Genomic DNA, 6,094 nt, shown 5'->3' with positions numbered 1-6,094 from the left:
GGGGAGCTGTGATTACCTGCAGGGCCAGGGAAGCGAGGGCAAGGCGGGGACCGAGCAGAGAGCAAACACCTCCAGCTGCTTCTCACTCCAGCTCACTTGGCAAGTGCGGCGAAGCCCACCGGTGCAAGGTTCGTAGGAGAGCTTGAAAAGAAATGAGGAAACAATTAGCTGACAGAAAAATCCTTCGGCACTGCGCACTGGAGAACGACTCCAATTGCTCACTAAGAGAATCACCTCATTTAGAGCAGCTGAATCCTAGAATCCCATGGCTTCTCAAGTGTATTCACTGCCAGCAAAAGAAAGAATTGCAAGCAGCAAGATCAACATGGCAAATAACTCTTTGCCTTAAAAGCCAACAGTCCTTTGGGGAGGGGCAAGAAATCCTCCCACTTCTGCTTGGCCCAACCCAACCAGCCCCATGGCTGCTCCATCCCACACCCGGGGGCAATACTCATACAGTTAAGAAATACTCCCCTTCTCTGCTACTCCGTCCTTCCTTATGCATCCACGGAGCAGGTTTGCTCCACCCTTTGTTCCCAACCACAGCTCTCCATCCCGAATCTCAGCTCCCACAGACACAAACTAAACACACCTAAGGCAATGGTTCCATCAGCTCCTGGAATTGCGAGCTCCCCGTTCCCTGGAAGGCTTATTCCAACACTCCCCGCAATCTCACCTCAGCCCACAGGCTCTCTGTCCTCTGAGGGAAACAGCCCGGTGGGACACAGCTCTGGCACTGCCTTTCCTCTCATTCTCGGTGACCTCCAAACCCCAGGGAAATCCAATCCCTCAGACCCTGCATCCCTGGGCACAAGGGGAACTGGAGTTTGAGCGGATCCCAGCGCCCTGGACAAGCGTCTGCCCACGAGCACGAGCCCGTGGTTCCATCCAGCCCCCCTTTCCCTCCAGGGAGTCCCAAATCCTCCCCCAGCTCCCCTGCGTCTGTCCCACGGCCCAGCCCAGCTCCAGCCCTGGCAGAGCTGCAAACACCCCCCGGCTCCTGAAGCCCCAAACCAATGCTCAGGCTCACCCACGGGGACCCACCCGCCCGTCTCAGCACAGCCCAAGCCCACAGCTCTGGGACCCCACTGGCACACGGCCCTTCGGCCCTGCCTCTCCACCCTTCCCAGCACACACGGCAAGGACCAGCCTGCAGTGGTAAAAAAGAGCCCTTGCCCAGGGAGCAAATGCACAGAGGCAGGAGAAGGGAAACGTGTCCCTCTGACTTATTCCACCCCACGGGAACCCCGCCAGGCCCCGCTTACCTCGGGGACGATCTCCTGGAGAGCCTGAAATTGTCTCTGCCGCCGCGCGCGCCTCCCGGGGCAGACCCCGACACCACCTGCAGGGCCTCGCGAGAAGGGACGGGGGCGGGGAAGGGACGGCACGGGTTCGGAGCGGAGCAGCGCCGGGGGCCTCACGCCACCACCGGGGTTGCCCTGTCTCTGCCTGCCGCCGCCCAAGGGTCTGCCGCCCTCGTCCGTCGCCGCCGAGCGCCCCACCCTGCCCCTCGAGCGCCCCGACCCGTCCTCACAGCGGGGAGCACCGCGGAGAGACGGCGCTGCGAGCGCGGGGGGGACTCGGGGACGGGAAAGAGGTCAGGCAACAGGATAGACGCCTCTCTGAGGCAGAGGGGGGGCCTCGCGCCGCCATCTTTGGTGCGGCTCTCGACACATTCCGGTTCCGGCAGCGCCGACTTTGGTGTGGCGCTCTGCGACTGCGGGGCCGGGCGGCGCCGGCCTTAGGGTGGCCTTGGAGGACTGCCGGTCAGGGCGGCGCCAGCTTTAGTGACAGCATTCCGGGTTTTCCCCCATTCCGCATCCCGGGAAAAAGCCAGTCCGGGTTTTCCCCCGTTCCGCACTCCGGCGGAAATCCAGTCCGGATTTTCTCCCGTTCCGTGCTCCGGCAAAAATCCAGTCCGGGTTTTCCCCCATTCCGTACTCCGGCAAAAATCCAGTCCGGGTCTTCCCCCATTCCGTACTCCGGCAAAAATCCAGTCCGGGTTTTCGCCCATTCCGTACTCCGGCCGAAATCCAGTCCGGGTTTCCCCCCCCGCCGTTTTCCCCCCGTTCGCTCCCGCTGTTCCCCGAGGACGCCGCGGGACCGGCGGTACCCGGAGCCGCGCGGGGTCCGGCGGTACCCGGAGCCGTGCGGGACCCGGCGGTACCCGGAGCTGTGCGGGGTCCGGCGGTACCCGGAGCTGTGCGGGACCGGCGGTACCCGGAGCTGTGCGGGGTCCGGCGGTACCCGGAGCTGTGCGGGACCGGCGGTACCCGGAGCCGTGCGGGACCCGGCGGTACCCGGAGCTGTGCGGGACCGGCGGTACCCGGAGCCGTGCGGGACCGGCGGTACCCGGAGCTGTGCGGGGTCCGGCGGTACCCGGAGCTGTGCGGGGTCCGGCGGGAGGGGCTGGGGGACTGACTGCGGTGGCGGCTCGGGGCTCGGCTCGGCTCCCGGGAGTGGCAGGGTGTGGGAGACAACGTGGAATACATGCAATGGAAACATCAATCGTAGAGGTGAAACAGTTGCAGCCCGAGAGAACTCCTGGAGTCAGCTCAGAGAAACCTCCTGTTGCGAAATCATTGTTCCACGTTACCCTATGTTATGTAGCCTCTCTCCCCCCCACTATCCCATGCTGCCTTCTCTGGAATGCAGTTCCTGTTCTGCCCTCAGAACGAGGTCACGCCCCTATCCTAACCCCATTGACTGTTTTCCCCTGCCTTTCCCCGGTTCCTGGGTCCTCACTGGGTGGGAGCCCCTGGTGGTCTAGAGGGTAAAGGCGCTGCGCTGTCACTGCAGAGACCCGGGTTCGATTCCCGGTCGGGGCCACTCCCCGGGCAGATGGAGCTCGTTAGCCCATAAGGCAATCCATCTACGTCCTGAGGACCTCGCTGCCACCGACCAAGCTCGCTTGGCCCCGGCAGATGAACCTCAGGATTAAAGGGTGGGCTCAGTTCCGCGCACACTGTGTCTCACCTAAAAAAATCCAATGCGCAGGCTGGAAGGTGGAAAGACCTTCCCCGGTTCTTTGTTCACAAAGACTGGACATCTTACTTTAATGGGTATTCCCCTCTCAGTCTCTCTCATTGGCTGGTCGAGTAGCCAAGGCCCTCCCTTCCTCCCCGAATCCTTATAAGCTGAGGGAAATTTGAATAAAGCCTCTTTGCCTGCCTGCCTGCGTGCGTGCCATGTGTTCGCTGCTGCATCCTGCGCCTGGGCTCACAGCACTGCAATTCCATCCCGGTGAGGTGGATAGCAGAGAGCATTTCCCCCACAATCCTGGTGAGGTGGATAGCAGAGAGCATTTCCCCCACAATCCTGGTGAGGTGGATAGCAGAGAGCATTTCCCCCACAATCCTGTCAGCAGGGCTCGCTTGGGAGCGCTCGGTGCCCGTTCCGTGCGGGAGCTCGTGGGGAGCTCCCCGTTCCTCGGGGAATGACCCATCCTGCGGCTTCTGGACGGGTGAGCTGAGCTCGGGACAGTGCAGGGTGGCTGGGATGGGCAAAGGCAGCTCCTGCTGCTGCTGGAGCGCTCGGCAACCCAAAGAGGGAGGGAGGTTTTGTCCCCTGCTTAGGGAGCACGATTTCGGGGCTGAATCATTCGCAAGCACGTGTCCGCTTGAACGAGGTGTTTCCCAGCGACATTCCCCGAATGCTGGGATTTGGGTCTTCCGGTGATTGCTCGCTGGAAGCTCCTTGGAGAGGAGGCAGTCAGGCAAGAAAAGCTGCTGATTTAACAGGTGGGTTTTAGAATCCATTTTATCCAGGCTGGGATTTTCTGTCCCTCTACATAGAGAGTGAACTGCACCAAACCACCAGTCCCAGGGTGGGTCCCTGTAGGCTGAAAACAAAAGGTAAATAAGTCAAAGATTCTGTTTGTAGCTGAACATCACTGTATCACGTTTTCACATCATCTAATTCTGTATTTTTGTCAGTGATTTAGCAACATGCTCTAAGAGCTGTAAATTAGTACAAATGGTATTTCACTTCTTGAATTACGTTACTGATAATTTTGCATTATGATAGAACCGAAGGGATATTGCATCAAATATGGATTAAATTAGCCTGTACAATATGTTACCATGGGATTGTCTACTCAACAGTGTCATTACTGAATAAGAATCTTTGAAAATCCACAGTAGGCATATCAAGAGAAGTTTCACAGCAGCAGTCACTAAAGGAAAACACATGTAGTATGTCACAAATAATTCTGTTGAAGAGATTCATATCACTTCTTGTTAAGATTTTTGCTGTATATCTGCAGTATGAAATGTATTCCAACCTGTAGGAATTGTTTTAGCTTCTGAAAAATAGCAAATTCCATCATCACTTGCTCTTACAGGTTTGAAGACTTTCTACCTTGCGGGATAGTGCAACTAATATTTTAAGTTCTATGAGTGCTTTGTGGGTGGTACTAAGGCATGATTATCAAGGGCAACTTCTCCATTTTTGTCTCTAGTCTGTACTTAGAAAATGAATAGATAAGTCACTATCACAATTTGCTAAAACAGCTTGAAATCCAGTGTCCTCTGAGACAAGTCAGTCCAAGTTGTCTCTGATGTCTGGGATGTCCATCTGCTTCTTCTAGTTGTTTTTTACCTTTAATAAAAAGCTTGTAAATTTGTTATTAATAGTTTAGTCAATTTTAAGTGGTTATCATGGCAGAAACTGATCTTAGAATCAGGTAATTTTGCAGTTTTTCTTGAAGCTGAAGGCCTGATGATTCTTTGCAGTGTAATCACAAGGGAACTTAAGCAGATGACTTTAAGAATTTAACACCTCTAAACAACGTTTAGCGACTTTCAGCTTTAGCAATTCAAACAAAGCTGCGGGGGAGGGGGGGATTGGTGAAAAAATAGGACAAAATCTTCAAAGCTTCAGTGTTCTTTACTGAAGATTCTCGAGACTACAGACATGATGTTAAGTTCAAAAATAGAAATCTTTAACCTAAAAAAATAACACAAGGGAGTTAGAAACTTTTAAAACGTATTAAAAAGGCATTTTTGAAATCTCCTTTTCTTATCAACATTTTATAAACACACAGTTAAAGACAGGTTTTACAGGGAAAAGCATTTCAAGGAGGTCTTGTTTATTACAATTTTTCTCAAGTGAATTTAATATTTCGTGGGGGATATGTCTTTGCCCAGTTTGGCAAAATCAGACTCATGAGAGGGGTCCAGAACAGAAGAGGATTGTCACTCCCAGGCTTCCTGCTAGGTGGCTTGTTTCTTGCTTCTTCTTTCTTATTGTTGTGAAAAGTAGAAAAGTTTCGATTTCTTCCACCCAGTTACTAAGTAATAGTTTACATTTGAATAGCTGTGTGGCTGGAGCAAAGCAGCTCCTGCCAGGTAAAAATAAGCCTTTGTTTTATCTCTTAGATCTTATCTCTCCCCAGAGGTGGAACTTTCAGCCCCAAAAGGCTATTTCTTCTCTTTTCCCTTTTAAAATTGCTTTCCCCGAATAAGGTATCTTGAAACTAGGCATTGTAGTAAATTATTCTACACAAGAATCTACCCAGTATTTTTTTAAAAGATTTGTCTGCACAAAACAGAAGGCTCTCTCCTCCCTGGAGAGAGTCAGGAGAAAGGCCCTGAGGGCAAAGGGACCTCCCTGTGTCCCCAGGGTCCTACAGGGGACAGAATGGCAACTCAGGGTCATAGCTGTGTTAGTATGTAGGGGACAGAATGAACATTTTGTGGTTAAAATGAGGGAATCAGTAGTGGACAGGTGGGGAAAATATTGGACCTAGGTCTTGAGGTTGTCTGTAGAGGACAGGAAATATATTGGAGGGAGATTTGTAGTTCCCTTGTGCTGCACTCTGCACTCAGTCGTGGGTCAGCTCCAGAACTTTCCTGGGCAGCTACAAAAATGGTGTCTAAAAAGTGGGAAAGTCCCGCTGGCAAAATGCAGAGGAACAGGTGCCTCTGAACCTCTCCTGCCTGTTCCAGAGCAAACCTGGTAATCCCAGGTCTCTCTTGGAAAAATCTAGGAGCATAAGGTTTTCCAGGAGAAAAACACAAACCCAAGGACAGGGATGAGGGAATGTGCTCTCAATGAATAAGGATTTGATGGGTGCAGGAATGATTGGTGTGTG

Source organism: Empidonax traillii, unplaced genomic scaffold (assembly GCF_003031625.1).
Source record: "Empidonax traillii isolate 1590-97213 ecotype Southwest subspecies unplaced genomic scaffold, ASM303162v1 scaffold1429:size110221, whole genome shotgun sequence".
NCBI classification, from domain to species: Eukaryota; Metazoa; Chordata; class Aves; order Passeriformes; family Tyrannidae; genus Empidonax; species Empidonax traillii.
Note: the sequence above shows the minus strand (reverse complement) of the source record.